The 15,860-nt window shown below is 38.3% G+C and overlaps 1 long non-coding RNA gene across 3 annotated transcripts in view; it reads left to right on the top strand.

The window, feature by feature from the left end:
* Positions 1-15,860, top strand: part of LOC126504463 (uncharacterized) — a 124,274-nt gene that overhangs the window by 80,124 nt on the left and 28,290 nt on the right. For 2 of the 3 annotated variants that reach the window (XR_007592611.1, XR_007592613.1), the window contains exon 4: positions 1,239-1,345. The exons of the other annotated variant lie outside the window; for it this stretch is intronic. This is a non-coding gene — a long non-coding RNA (uncharacterized lncRNA). The remainder of the gene's footprint in view (positions 1-1,238; positions 1,346-15,860) is intronic. 3 annotated transcript variants of the gene reach the window in all.

The raw sequence follows: 15,860 nt of genomic DNA, 5'->3' as shown, positions 1-15,860 counted from the left end.
TGATGATAATGAACTATACCTCTGAAACTGTAAGCCAGTCCCAATTAAACGCTTTCTTTTATAAGAGTTGCAGTGACCATGGTGTCTCTTCACAGCAATAGAACAGGAACTAACACAGGATTTCTTATTTTCAGATATCTTACATCTGGCCATAATCCCTTGGTTCTTTTATTTTTATTTCTTTTATTTTATCTTTATGTGTATGGGTGCTTTGCCTGCATGAGTTATGTCCATGTACCACTTGCATGCCTGATGCCAAGGGGGCCAGAAGAGAGCATCAGATCCTTTATGAACTAGAGTTACAGGTGGTTGTGAGCATCATTGGGGTGCTGGGAAAGAAACAGGATCCCTTTGAAGTGCACCTAGTGTTCTTCACAGCTGAATCAAATGCCACCAGCTTCTATGTTGTTTTGGGAATTTTTGTTGTTGTTCCTGTTCTCAGATATTAGCTTTTAATCCTTTGAATTTAAAAATAATTATAGTTACTTTTAAAGAATTCTCTTTTTTGGGTCTTTTACCTCACTCAGGATAGTGTTTTCTATTTCCATCCATTTGCATGCAAAATTCAAGATGTCATTGTTTTTTACCGCTGAGTAGTACTCTAATATGTATATATTCCACACTTTCTTCATCCATTCTTCCATTGAAGGGCATCTAGGTTGTTTCCAGGTTCTGGCTATTACAAACAATGCTGCTATAAACATAGTAGAGCATATACTTTTGTTGTGTGATAAGGCCTCTCTTGGGTATATTCCCAAGAGTGGTATTGCTGGGTCCAGGGGTAGGTTGATCCCAAATTTCATGAGAAACCACCACACTGATTTCCAAAGTGGTTGCACAAGTAGGAGGGGGAGGGAAATGGGAGGCAGGGAGGAGGCGGAAATTTTTTTTCAACAAAAATAAATAAATATATATATATACATATATATATGTCAATGAGATCTTAAAAAAAGAATTCTCTTTGTTGTTGTTTCAGCAGTCTTATTATGAGGTGCCTTTATATGGTTTTCTTCATAATTATCTTGCTTATGGTTCCAAGTACTAATTTAATATATGACTTGATTTCCTCCATGCTTTTTGGGAAATTTTCCTAACATGAGCCTTTATTTATACAGTTAGTGTGCTACAAGCTGCTTATGTGCTTCTAGTTTTCTGACTCCCCTTTCAGCCATGTCTAATCTGGTACTAAGATTGTCTATTAATTCCTTAGCTAATATTATTTTATTTTTCAATTTTAGAATATTATTATGGTATAATACATTTGTTCCACAAGTGTGCACCGGCCCACAGAGGTCCAAGGAGGGCATTAGTTTCCCCTGGAACTGGACTCACAGGCAGTTGAGAGGTACTACATAAGTGCTGGAAATGGGAAACTTGGTCATTGGTGAGAGCAGTAAGTACTCTCAACTGATGAGCTCTCTAGCCCCTATATGCTTGATTATTAATCACAATTATTTTAATGATAATGTCTAATGATTCACTAGCTGGAAGAAAGGGCTCTGTATAGAGTTTACTTTTTATTTCATTCATTTGGTGGTTTAAGTAATTTTTAGTAATAAAGTTTTTTGGAATAATATTCTAAATAGCATTAATATATGCATATGTGTATACAAATATACATATATTATGTCATATATGTGATATATATATCAGATTTTAGAGGCTGTTATCTTTCAACAAGAATTTTCATTAATTTGGGATAAAAGTTGGTAGCAACTCACCTTAATCCAACTCCAAACTAAACATATTCAGGCAGGTCTCAGTTTATGAAAGGAAGTATGTGTTTTTACTTTCTCCAGAACCCCTTCATAGATCCTGAGGGGTACTGAAAGCTGGGTTTTGATCATGCCCTCAGAATATGCATTTTCTCTGTAGCTCTATGGAACTGAAAAGTCACGTAGCCTGTGGCCTCTCAGCCTTCTGCTATATGTAAATAGACTCTTTGATATGGAAAAACAGAACAAAATATAAAACTCATTCTTCAATATTTCTCATCACTCTAGAGTCGTGGATTATCAAGTCCTTAAACTTTACTTCCTAAACTTCCACATATGCTGCCCTGCTGTGACACAGCAGAAGGCCCCAGTGGGTTTGTCTGCCTCTCACCTGCCACTTCCTGCTGAGCATCTTAACTTTTTACAACAGGCAGCTTCTGACTCCCACAAAGGCTGAACATCAAGGCAAAAAGAAAAAATAATCCCTACAACTGTAAATTCTCTTCTCCCTGAAACAGCAGCCACTCAAGCTCTGTCTGTATAGACAGCTCTCTGATACCCTCAAATTGATTTCCTTGGGTATCACATTCAGGCTTTCTGGTTGTTCTCTGAACTAAGATCATTTGGCTACAAGGCAGTTCATCATAGCCAGAAGCAGAAATATCAATGAGTATCAGTTGATTCTGAATATACTTCAAAGGTAGGATATACACCAACAGGCATTATTTCTTAGGAGTGAGGTGGGAGAGATGAATTGAGTCACACTGAGACCTTTGACCTGAGATGTTAGGAACCAAGCTGTAAGATATCAAAGAGACTTATTTGAAAAGATTCATTGACCTGTTGGCAATCTATTTTTCTTACTGCACCCATTTCTCTTCTTCCTTCCTTCTTTGGAGTTCCCTTCTTAAGTTCTCTCTCATTCTTTCCTTTTGGATTTCAACTTTGATTGTGTGCATTCTAAATTTTCTAGAACTGCAAAACCTGAATTTTCAGTTTCTCCGCAAGCTTCCCTTTCTATACACTTGCAAACTAGACAGTGTTTCCCCAGGTTTTTTTTGGACAGACACAGCCACTACACCCATATACCACTGAAATTGTGTTTCTCATTTCTTCTGCGGTTCAGTTTCCAAGTGCTCACGTTTAATGAAGAGTTTTACCAACTCTTTTGTCATAAAAGGATTACCATTATTCTAGTGGCCAGTTTTAGTTTCTTCACAGATACCTGCCAGTTATTAAGCCAATTCAGCATATCATAAATTCATTGTGTAACAGCACTTCAAGATGCCAATGTCTATTATTTCCATAGGCTAACCACTGTGGTAAGTATCTAAACGTTTCTTGGCTAAGTAAGATGATTTTTAAGAATCCAATCCAATACAAATAGTTGGTTTCATGATTCTCTGAAGTGGTTTTGCTTCAAACAGGGATTGGTGGTTTCAGTGCTTTCACTTTTTACGGCTTTGTCATTGTACAAATTCAACCTAATCGTGGAATAATCCAGTCAGAAACTGAAGGATGCAGGAAAAAAAGAATAACAGAGGGTTTTATGGCATGTCTCACCGTGATGTACATGCTTCTTTCCAGAACCCAAATACACCCAACTTGACATCAAAGAAAGCTGAAGCGCATGATCTACTCATGTGCTGAGAGACAGGAAATAGGAAAGCTGAACTACCACCACATTTAGGAGAAAATACAGCTAGAATCACAGACTATCCTAATGTTGGCAAGCAGACCATCATGTAAATCTAAAATATGCAACCCAAGCATATAGAAAACCCAGCTGGTACCCTGAAAGTCCACCTTGCTGGTATTTTAGCTTGAAAACATTAAGAGTTTACTATTTGCCAGCCACTCTCCCAACTGTTTAGTAATTATGAAATCACTGTTCATTAAAATAATCTCAGGAAGCAGTACTCCTTATACAGAGAAGGAAACTGGAAAACTTATTCTAGGTCTCATAGCTCTTAGCTCTCGTCCCAGGTTCTAGAGCAGATTTCCCCCCCTACACTGTCACAATGGCTCTAGTTTCTTCAAGATGTTTCCAGGTGACTAGTTTGCTCAGCATGCCCTTTCCTAATTATACCTGCCTTTCTCTTTCCCTTCACACAGAGTCATTTTCAGACCTTTGTTAACGGAGGCTACAAGTTTGTTTCCTGGCTGCCCAGAACCAAATAATCACACAGAAACCATATTAATGATAACACTGCTTAGCCTATTAGTTCAGGATCCTTAAGTAATTCTTATATCTTAAATCCATTTCTATTCATCTGTGTATCGCCACGAGGCTGTGGCTTAACAGGTAAGGTTCCAGCATCTTTCTCCTTCAGCAGCATCATGGCATCTCTCTGACTCCACCTACTCTCTCCATAAATCCCTTCCAGCATGGCTATATTCTGCCCTACCATAGGCCAAAGGAGCTTCTTTATTAACCAATGGTAATAAAACATATTTACAGCATACAGAGGGGAATCCCAAATCAGGTCTTTGTGTCCACTTGTCCCCAACCAAAAGCTGATTGCACTTTACTGAATTTCTATTTAATGCTTAGAAAATTATCAACCAGTTTAGAACAGTGCCCTCATTCACTTCAGCTGTCAACCTGCCATAGTTCAGAAACATCTAAAGAAGTCTCAGTTGAGGGATTGCCCAGATCAGGCTGTCCTCTCAGTATATCTTGGGACACTGTCTTAATTGTTTACCCTCTAGGATCCACAGTTGGCAAGACTTAGAAATGAATTTGAAAGTAAGTTCTTCAGAAATAATGAAAATGATTCCCTATGATAATACATACAAAGAGTGAAGAATGCCAAAATGCTACTACATACCAAATATTGATCAAACTTTCCTCATTTTAATCTCTTTAAATTAAACAGATTTAATAACTATAAAATTAAAGAGATTTAATAACTATGAATGAGAGAGAGAGAGAGATAATCTCTTTAATTAAAGATACATACTTCAGCACTAGGAATTGAACCCAGGTTCTCAGGTATGATATACATTGAGAATACAAGTTCACAAGATGCTGAGTAGATTCTGCTAATTAGACAAAATGAGACACATAATGATACTGAACCTTTATATATATCACAAAAGAATTTCAAACTATATCAACTAAATTGAAAGGCCTAAAACAGGAAAGAAAGCCACACTGAACCTTTATATATATCACAAAAGAATTTCAAACTATATCAACTAAATTGAAAGGCCTAAAACAGGAAAGAAAGCCACAACAGAACAGAACTAGGAAATAGGTGCATTTATATTATAGACGACTGTGACATTCCTCCATCAGCAAATGGTAGAAGGGCAGATGGAAAGGCAGGAAAGATGTAAAATGCGCAGATAACTATTTCAGCTGCCGTGACCTGACTGACATTCACGGAATACTTCCCACAGTTCCGACAGAGCATACACATTTTTCTTGAACATGGAACATTTACCAAAGCAGACCATATGCTAGGTCATAAAATGAGTCTTGAAAACTTTAAAAGATAGAAATCTCACCAAGAATGTGCTCAGGCCATAATGCAGTGAAATCAAAAGCCACTGAGAAAGGTATCTGGAAAATGTCTCAAACATGCAGAAGTTGAACAACGTACACCACATCACACATGAAACCAGAAATGAAACCAGAAAGGAAATTAGAATATATTCTAAACTGGGCAAAAAGGCAAATGGAACTCCTCAGAACTGTGAGAAGCAGCTAAGAAAGGGCTCAGAGAGAACTCCAGGATTGAATGCTTGTGTGAGAACATATTCTAACAAAAGTTACATTTGAATTAGTGGCCTAAGATTTTGATTTAGAAAACTTAAGAAAAGGAGAGCCAATGGCATGTGCCTGTCATCCCAACCCTCAAGGGGCTGAGGCAGGAGAATCAAGCCCAGCCAGAGCTAGGTAATAAAACCTTGTCTACAAACAAACAACCCTAAAACAAAAAGACCAGACCAAATTAAAGTCAGATAGATTAATGGAATGGAAAAGCAGCCAGAAATACAACCACACCATTTTAGTAACTTGGTCTTTTACAAAGGGGATAACACACTTCAATCCAGAGAGAATATTCTTTGCAACAATGGAATTTGAGAGATATATAAATATTTATTTATGCATGTACACATGTGTGTATATATTTTACACATGCACACATATATAATGTGTGTGTGATTTCAGGAAGCAAAAGATTAGAAAAAATCTCATGGTCCCCTTCAAGAAAATGTCTCCCAACCTTAAAATTGACTCTAGGCCTCACCACTTAAAGGATCCAATGCTCCCAATATCAACACCTTGAAGACAAAGCTTTAAACACATTGATATTTGGGTAACAGTCAACAACCAAGCTACACCACTGAGAGAGAAACTAGATTCAATAGTCTAAATATTAAATAGTATACATGTATGCAAAATCTGAGAAAAGAATGAAAGAAAGGAGAGCAGTGTTAACCGAGAATGAAATACAAAGCAGACTAATTTTAAAGGGGGATGAAGACAATGTGAAGGTCACAAAAGTACTGTCTCATAATTATGACTATGATCTCATGAATCCAAAAACAGATGCTTATCAAATTGCTTGCAGATTAATGAATGCTATTAACAACCCCAGTATAACTGATTTTAAATAATGTATAGCCCAGGAGCTAGAGAGATGTCTCAGCACATTAGATCATTCATTGCTCTTGCAGAGGACCCTGGCTCAATTCTCAGCACTCACAGGATGTTTCTCAACCATCAGTAACTCCTTTTCCATCTATCACCTTCTGACATCCATGGACACCAGGCTTGTATATCTTACACATGCTTTTATATGGTGAAAACATTCAAACACATTCAAATGACAAATAAATTTATAATTACAAATAAAAATAAACCTAAAATAATAAGTAATGTAGAGCCCAGAGTAGGATAAGTTATATTTATGTTCAAAGGCAGTAATGGAATAAAAGAACTAAACAAAATATACTTCCTACTTAAAGTGGATATAAACCCCAACCATTGTGCCAACTGACATCAACAATTGCCAACAGATATCAACAATATTTATTATTTACTGAGGGCTCTTTTGTGCTCTACACGTTTCCAGACTTCTTGAATTAACTTTTAATCTGGATAACAGCCCTGGTATTGAGTCAAGTCTCATATGGATGGCATGGCCAGCACTGTGATGTATTACAATGACGGGCAATGCCAGATGGATACTGGGTAAAAACAAATTAGGAAAATTAAAAACTTACAACATGAATATAGGCGAATACCTATCAATATGTAGGCTGTTTCCTTTATGATGTTAACCGAGGGCTCAGTGAGTAAAATGTTTGCTGTACAAACCTAAGAACTTGGGTTTCACCTCCCTAACTCACATACAAATGCCAGCCATGGTAGCATGCACTTTTAACCCCAGTTGTGAGGGTCATAAGCACCAGACCAATGAGAGACCCTGTCTCAAAAAAACAAAAAATGACACTCAAGGTTGTCATCAGGATTCAACACTCATGTGCACACATGCACACACACACACATGAACATGAATTGGCCATGAGGAAGAGACTTGATACAGAATTATGGTTAGCGGAGTATTTATTTTCTAAGCTTCTAAGAATTCTAACACATTTACATAATATAAGAAAAGACTTAGAAAAGATGTAAGTAGATTGGAGAATGATATGGAAGGACCACTTACTCTTTTGGAAACAACAATTTCTAATCTATAAAAAGAAAAATCATAATTCCCGTTGCACATATTAGAGTGAAAATTAAACAAAATAAAGTATTCTATGTATTCTAGCATGAAGCTTGCTATATTTATCATTGTAATTCTTCGACCTCCCTCTCCTTTTGCTATCATACTAGAAGCTGTCTTATACATGTCCAAGACAGGCACAAATTGCAAGCATGCAGAACCACCATTGCTTCAGGTTTCCCTATGAATCCCACTTGGAAGGGCAGGACGGGAGCTGGAGAGTGCCTGTATGTATTCCAGTGATTGATGTCTATGTCACAGCCAGGAGCTGAATAGCAAATGAACTGTGGGAATAAATGTGATGCTCTGGGCACATAGAGAGAGACACACAAGAAACACTAAAATGAGAACATATTTACCCAGAGGGGAAAATGATTGAGCTCACTATCAAAGAGCAGGAGTCGGCCCTTTATCTCAGATGACTGTGTATTAAACTAAGCAGGCACAAGTGTCGTGGGCATCTTTGATTGTCCTCCATATGTACTTGGCAATGCAAATCTGCAGAGCAGATGAACTATGTGGCATTAACAGCTATAAAAATGAGAAGATTGACTATTGGATTCTTATACTAAAAATTTAAATGACATCAATTGCCTTGGGGATATATAAAAGCATTCAGAAAATGTTGAAGATAAAAATGTTAATTAGAACTTTTTTTTTTCTTGAACAGGATGAAGCTCTGTTCTTTTTTTCTTTTTTGACTTTTGGAAACTTTAAAATTATCTAGCACTCTTCCCTTAAGATTAAAGCAATAGAGAGCTTTAATATTGTTCTTGACTTGCTAGCATGAGAACCTGAGATCCACCCCTAGAACCATTATTAAGAAAAGAGAAACTGGACAAATTTATAGAGGCATGTGTCTTTAAACCCAAGACTCAGTAGGCAGAGATAAATAGATCAAGAGTTTGAGGCCAGCCTGGTCTGATAGGGAGATCCAGGTTCAGTCAGGGATACACAGTGAGACCTTGTCTCAATATAAAAACAAAAAGGAGGAGGAGGAGGAGGAGGAGGAGGAGGAGGAAGAAGAAGAAGAAGAAGAAGAAGAAGAAGAAGAAGAAGAAGAAGAAGAAGAAGAAGAAGAAGAAGAAGAAGAAGAACCTGAGGAAGCAGAAACAAATTAACTCCTGGGACTACTTAGCAAGCTTCAGGTCAATGAAAGACCCTGTCTCAAAATAATGGTGGACATCTATTGAAGAATGCCATCCAAAGTTGTCTTCTGGCTTCCACAGACCTGTTATCTGGTGCTGGGCTTGTTTTGGCTGGAAGACTTTTAATTACTGCTTCTAGTTCACTTGCAATCTAAAAACACATCAAAAACATCATCCACCACAATGAGACTGGGGGATCGGATTTGGAGAAGGGAGAAGAGTGGACACCACCTATCTTCTCCCCTTCTGAGCCTGTCTGTTTTGTTCCCAGGGAATGCTTGTGGGAGTTTGTGGATGAGGCAAAGGGATGTGGTGGTGAGTAAGAAGGTGGTAGAAGATCTATGTGAAATGCCTAAGATGGGGGCAGAGAGAAAGGGGAGGCCACCTTCCACATCCTATGGTCTGCTACAGAGCTGGGGATGAAGCTGGGCGGGTGGATTTGGAGAAAGGAGGAAAAGTGAAGACTGTCTATCTACTTTCCTGGCTGGCATGTCTATTGTTTTCCCAGGTAATGACTGTGGGAGTTTTCAGACAGTAATTTCTAAGTTAACCACTTATAGACTGTTTTAAAGGAAAGCCTGAAAAGCCAGTCAGTGTGTAGCAAGGGTGAATTCCGGAGACAGCAAGCAACCTATAGCAGAGCAATGCATGAAGCTTTGAAGGAAAATTCTACAATTCACTAGGGATCTCAAGATGTTGAAGATGTCAGAAATATGGTAGTCTGTTTAAAGCAAAGCTCCTAGCCCCAAGTAAAGACAGTCTAAGACTAGGAGACTTCACAAAACTGCACCACCATGTGAGGACCAAACATTCAAAATGCAAGATTGTGTGGACATTTCAGATTCAAATCATAGCATTCCCAAAGACTTATGACATCATCAAAGTCCATTTTCTAGTCCATTTTCAAGAATCATAAAAGTCTCAATAGTTTCAACAATATTCAAAACACCAAAGTTTAAAGAGCCTTCTGAGATGCAAATCAACCTATTAACTATGAACCCCTATAAAATCAGAAAGTCTATCATAAATACATGAAGTGTGATATATATGTATGTATATATATGTATATATGTATATATATATATATACTCCATAAGAATTTCTAGGCCAGCAAGGTAGTCCAGCAAGTAAAGATGCTTTCTACCAAGTCTAACAATCTGAGTTCAATCCAGGCAACCCAGAAGCTGGAAGGAGAACTGGCAACCACAAGTTATCCTCTGAGCTCCACATACGCGCTGTGGAACACACATAGACAATAAATAAATAAATAAATAAATAAATAAATAAATAAATAAATAAATGCAAAATTAAGTAATGAGAAGATCACTTGAGACAGCATGGACGGAATAAAAGATTGTTGTGATAAATGTAATCAGTCAGGCACAGGAATGTCAGCAAAGCATGACCTCACTCATATGAAATTGGAAAATCAGAAATGAGAGCAAAAGGGTGGCTAGCAGGAGCCTTCAAGGCCAATGGTAGGGAGGAGGTGAGAGGTTGGCACATGGACACATTCAATTAGATAGGGTTAATGTGGTGAACTGAAAGAAAGTGACCCCTAGGCTCAGAGGGAGTGTCATATAAGGAGGTGTGGCCTCACTGGAGAAGTATGGCATTGTTGGAGGGGAGTGCGGCACTGGGGGCAGGTTTTAGGGTTTCAGCTGATCAAGCTAGGCCCAGTGTCTCCCAATTCTCTTCACACTGCCTGCTGATCTGGATGTAGAACTCTCAGCTCCTCCTCCAGCACCATGTCTGCTTGCATGCTGCCAGGCTTCCTGCCACGGCAAAAACTTACAAAACCTCTGAAGCTGTAAGTCAGCCCCAATTAAGTATTTTCCTTTATTAAACATCGCCATGGTGACTGTCTCTTCACAGCAATAGAAACCCTAAGACAATTAAGGCTCTCTTGTGTAGTTTTCCAAAGTATGCTGCCTACAGATGACAGCTATGTCCTATACATTTCAAAGGGAGAACTTTGAAAGTTTCACTTCAAAGAAACGGTGAATGAAGAGATAAAAATCTTAAGTCTGATATAAATATCACTCAATAAATATATATTAAATATCACAGTGATATGTATGGCTATTAAGTTCTTTGTGAGTCCCTTAAAGATTAATAATATCATAGTTTTTAAAGGAAGTAGCCAATGTAAGATTGAGCAGTCAGAGGACAGTCATTACTTGACTTCAGACTTGGAAGAAAATTTCCATCATCAGTACAGTGTGGTGCCGGTGAAAGAACGAACAGATGGATCAATGGAACAGATTTAAGAGCCTTTAAATGTCCACTCAAATAGTCAAATGGTCTTTAATAAAGGGGAAGATCAAGTCAACAAAGGGCAAGTTTTATAACGCAGTACTAGAACTTTCAATTTTAAAAAGGAAGAATCTACATACTTCATGAGGATTATTAACTCAACATGGATCACAGGCCCAAACAACATAAACTGCAGAAAGTAACAAGGGAAGAGTCTAGGTTTGAAGGTGACTTTCACAGCACCAATGCCATGATGATATATGAAAGAAAATTGATGTTTGTTTTCACAAAGAGTAAAATCTTCAAATTCCATTGTGTAACATGCCTATCATAGAGAATGAAAAATAAGCAACACAGAAGAGCTGCTTTTGTAAAACACACAAATTATAGACTGGAATTGAAAACAGAGTAACTCTTAAACTCAACAGCCCATATGTGGTGGTGCAGATCTATAATCCCAGCACTTGGGCTATGGAGGTAGGAGGATCAGGAGTTCAAGTATTGCCCTGTTTAAAACCGCTCCCCACCACCACCACCCCTGCAATGAAAAGCAACAATAAAACTCAACAAGAACAAAACAATGACAAAATTTAGACTAAGCATAACATCTATATACCAAAGTAGATATACAGATGGCAAATTAGCATAAAAAATGCTCAATAGTGCATGTCATTTAGGGATTTCAAATTACTCCAACAATGAAGTAGAACTAAATGACCAAGAGAAGGGCAAAGAGCACAAGAGGTGCTGACAAGGATGCAGAGATACAGGAACTGACTGTCAGTAGTCATTGCTCGTGGTACTGCAAATGGAATACTCAGACATATGGTAGTTGACAAGTTTCTCGCAAGCATAAGAATAAGCTTTCCACGATACAACACTTAATGTCTTAGGTATTACATAAATGAGCTGAAGTTTTATGTCCATATAAAAGTTGTCCCATGAATATTTACTGTAACCTTACTCATAAATTTAAATATTGAAAGCAAGATGTCCTTCAGTAGGAGTATTTAAAGTTCAATGTTCATATAATAGAATTTTTTAGCCTATTTACAAGAGAGCTGGGAGTCATTTGGGTAATCTGTGTGTCTCCTACTCAGTTTTCCTCCAGCTTTAAACTTTTCTGAAAATAAAAAAAAATATTTTTAAAATAAATTGCCAAGCCTTTCCCACAAAACCAAGATTTCTTAAAAAGCTAAAACTAAAACTATTATATGCCCTAGCAATAACACTCAAAGAACTCTGTGCCCCACAGCAGAGACTGTGCATGTGTGTTCATTGCTGATCTAGTCACAATAACTAGATAAAGGAATCAGCCTAGATGACCATTCGCTAATAAATGCATAACAAAAACGCTATAAGTTTTATTCAGCACTAAAGAAAACAATAAAATATGCAGGAAGTGGATGAATTGGAAAATATTATACTTAGTAAGGTAACTTGGGCCCAAATGTTATATATTCTCTCTCATATGTGGATCCTAGATACAAACATTTAGATTCCTACATTTAACTGGAGTCTCTATAGAGGTCAGGAAACAAGAATAGATTCGTGTAAACTATGGAATGGAGCCAAGGTATGGGAGCAGGGACAGTAGAGCACAGGAAATGCTTGGTATGGAAAGGTTTAAACATGGGTAAGAGGTGTGGGCTGGGGGGAAGAGGATCAACCAAGATGATGGAAAAGCCATATATAAACCTACTACACAACAAACTCAAATATATATTAAAGGAAACAAGAGTTTGAACAGAGATACCTTGCATGGATAGATAATGGTGCTCCCTGTAGTTACAGGGTTTTTTATTGTTTTTATTGAGCTATACATGTTTCTCTATTCTCCTTCCTTCCTCTTCTCTCCCCTTCTACCCTCAGTCATAGGTTTTTAAACCAGCATTCTAGTAACCAGGTTTACTCTATCTCCCTATGAGTAGTTGCCCAGGGAAGTGTCAGAACTTCCTAAAATAATACAGGCTATTGTTACTGTGCTTAGTTGGCCATTAAAACTAGAGAGTGAGACTTTATTGTTGAAGACACCATACACTTAGGATACAGAATACAGATAAAATCAAGTGAAAACTGAGCTGGAAGTCTTTTTTCCTAATGGTTAGTGTTCATGGTACCAGGAGGTGTTATGCAGGCTGCTGGGGAAGAAATCTCATCAAAAGTCTTATTCAGCTGTATGTGGTGTGATTCTTACCCACCTCAACCTCAAAGACAGACTCATAGTAAAGGGTTGGGGAAAAATTTTCCAATCAAATGGACCTAAGAAAGAAGCAAGTGTAGCTAATCTAATATATAACGAAATAGACATCAAACTAAAATCAATCAAATGAAACAAAGAAAGACATTTCATATTAGTCACAGGAAAAATCCATCAAGAGGAAATCTCAATACTGAACATCTATGCCCCAAATACAAGGGCACCCTCATATGTAAAAGAAACACTTCTAAAACTTAAATAACACATTAAACCCCACACACTAATAGAGGGAGACTTCAACACTTCCCTCTCATCACTGGACAGGTCTGTCAGATAGAAAATTAACAAATAAATAAAGGAACTGACAGATGTTATGAATCAAATGGATTTAACAGACATTTATAGAACATTCCATCCAAACACAAAAGAATATGTGTTAATTTCTTCTCAGTACCTCATGGAACCTTCTCAAAAATTGACCAATAATAGGTAAAAGGCAAATATCAACAGATACAAAAAAATTGGAATCAACATGATATCAGCATGTAGGAGAATAAAAATAGATCTATATCTCTCACCAGGCACAAAACTTAAGTCCAAATGGATCAAAGACTTCAACATAAAACCAACCACACTGAACCTCATAGAAGAGAAAGAGGAAAGTAAGTTTGAATGTATTGGCACAGGAGACCACTTTCTAACCCCAGTAGCACAGACACTGAGAGAAACAATAAATGGAACCTCCAGAAATGGAGACGCTTCTCTAAAGCAAAGGACATAATCAACAACACAAAACAGCAGCCTACAGAATAGGAAAAGATCTTCACCAAACTCACATTGGATAGTGGGATGATCTCCAAAAGATACAAAGAATTCAACAAATTGGTCATCAAAAGAACAAATAACCCAATTAAAAAAAATGGGGTACAGACCTAAACAGAGACCTCTCAACAGAGGAGTCTAAAATGGCAGAACTGCTTACAGATGGTCAAGTCTTGTTTATCTTCTTCTCAACCTTGCTCAGGTAAGAGCAGCTTCTCCTCTGATCTCCTTTGAAAATCATAAAACATCCCAGTTTAGCAAAATAGAAAATAAAATAATGCTGGCAAACTTCAAGTTGAAAATACAACCTTATGGATTTCTAATGTAAGTATTCAATAATGTATTTTATTACATTCCAGTGAGAGCCTGAGAAAGCAGCCCAGCCTAACCTCTGACTTCAAGGATTGAACAAAGTCATCTGAGAAAATAAAAAGGAAGAACTCTTAAGTCAGCTATATGTATAATCATCTTTCTAAGCACAAATATATCTGAGCTGGAGATCAGCCTGGCCTCAGTAAGGACTCCCGGGCCCTAATCCCATGTCACAATCAAAACAAAGTTAAAGAGAGCTCTGGGGTAGCTGGCAGGTCATCAGCTGTGCTGGAGCAGATGCAGGCAGCCTACTCTAGGTGACAGTGACTATTGCCACAGGAGGAAGTCTGAACATTGAATAGGCATTACACACAGTCCAGGTGCAAGGACCAGTCACGTGGGCCTGGGAGGAAGAGGTGAAGGGTCAAAGCAAAGGTTAAGGTCTAAATTAAAAACATGCCTAGCTCTCAAAGATCAAGCCAGGAGAAAAAAGGTGTTCTATGAAACACCGCAGACTCGAGCAGAAACAATGGGATAAGCATCTCCTCCCACCTCCAAGGAAAAAAAAAAACCTCAATGAAATTGCCAGCATCTCTGAGACATGGTGACGATTGCAAATGAACATCTCTAAACAACAGGCTTGTGCTCACCGCCACGAATGTGCAAATGGCACGCAGAGGTTTTATTTCTTTGTAACCCCACTTGAGAGGCAGAGATCCAGGTGTCCCGAGTGAAGGGGAAGGTGTGATCTGAAGACTGACAGACAATTCAGGGAACAAGAGAACCTGATTATAGCCTTGCTCCTCAGCCTCCCCTGCACCCAAGGTGGCCATAAGCTAGGTTAGGGCTTGGGGCTGAACTAACTATTGGAGATGGAAGGTACAGCCTGCAGTCCCTTTGGCTGCCTCTTGGACACAGTTTTAAGTCTCTGCCCTGGAGTCTTCAGATCCAGCTGTTCCACCACAGCTGCAGAACTAGTTCAGGTCGTCATGCCCACTCCTTCATTTATTCATCGGCCTTTCACCCGACAAACACCCACTGCAGCCCACTACTAGAGTTACAGCAATAAGTAGGACCAAAAGTTCAAATCCTTTGAACTAAGAAACTAGCATTTTAGTTGGGGAAATGGAAAATCCTTCCCAAGAACCTAAACTGGTTGTTGAACTTTTAAAATGACAAGCATTCTGTTTCAAATGCCCAGGCGGCAGCCCCTCCGATAAAAGGGAGAAGGGTGTTTATTTTGAAATGGTGATTTATCCCAGGCAAAGTACACAAGATGGGCAGCTTGGGGAAGGGATTGGGCCTTGCTGGAAAATAGCCAAGCTTAACTCCCTGCCCACCAATTAGCAGTTCTGCCTTTGCAGAGTGTTTCCACCTATCCAGAAGAGACCTTGAACCAAAGCTCATAACGTGTGTTGCTGATTACCTCCTAAAAGGCAGTTTCCAAGAGGATTAGACATGAGTCCAGGGGCTCAGATAAGAGAACACACAGAGAAGAATCAAGTGTTCCCAGCAGATAAGACAGTTGGGAGGATGCATCAAGGAACCACTAAGGTTTGTGTGAGCATTTTCTTCCCAAAGGACTTGTTTTTCAGTACAAAATATTTCATAATATACTCATATCCCCCAAGATGATCCATATAGAAAAAAAATAGTCCCTGAC

The sequence above is a fragment of the Alexandromys fortis genome, unplaced genomic scaffold (genome assembly GCF_014885135.2).
Source record: "Alexandromys fortis isolate MF-2015 unplaced genomic scaffold, M_Fortis_MF-2015_v1.1 scaffold_55, whole genome shotgun sequence".
NCBI classification, from domain to species: domain Eukaryota; kingdom Metazoa; phylum Chordata; class Mammalia; order Rodentia; family Cricetidae; genus Alexandromys; species Alexandromys fortis.
Note: the sequence above shows the minus strand (reverse complement) of the source record. Positions and strands in the feature narration are given on the sequence as shown.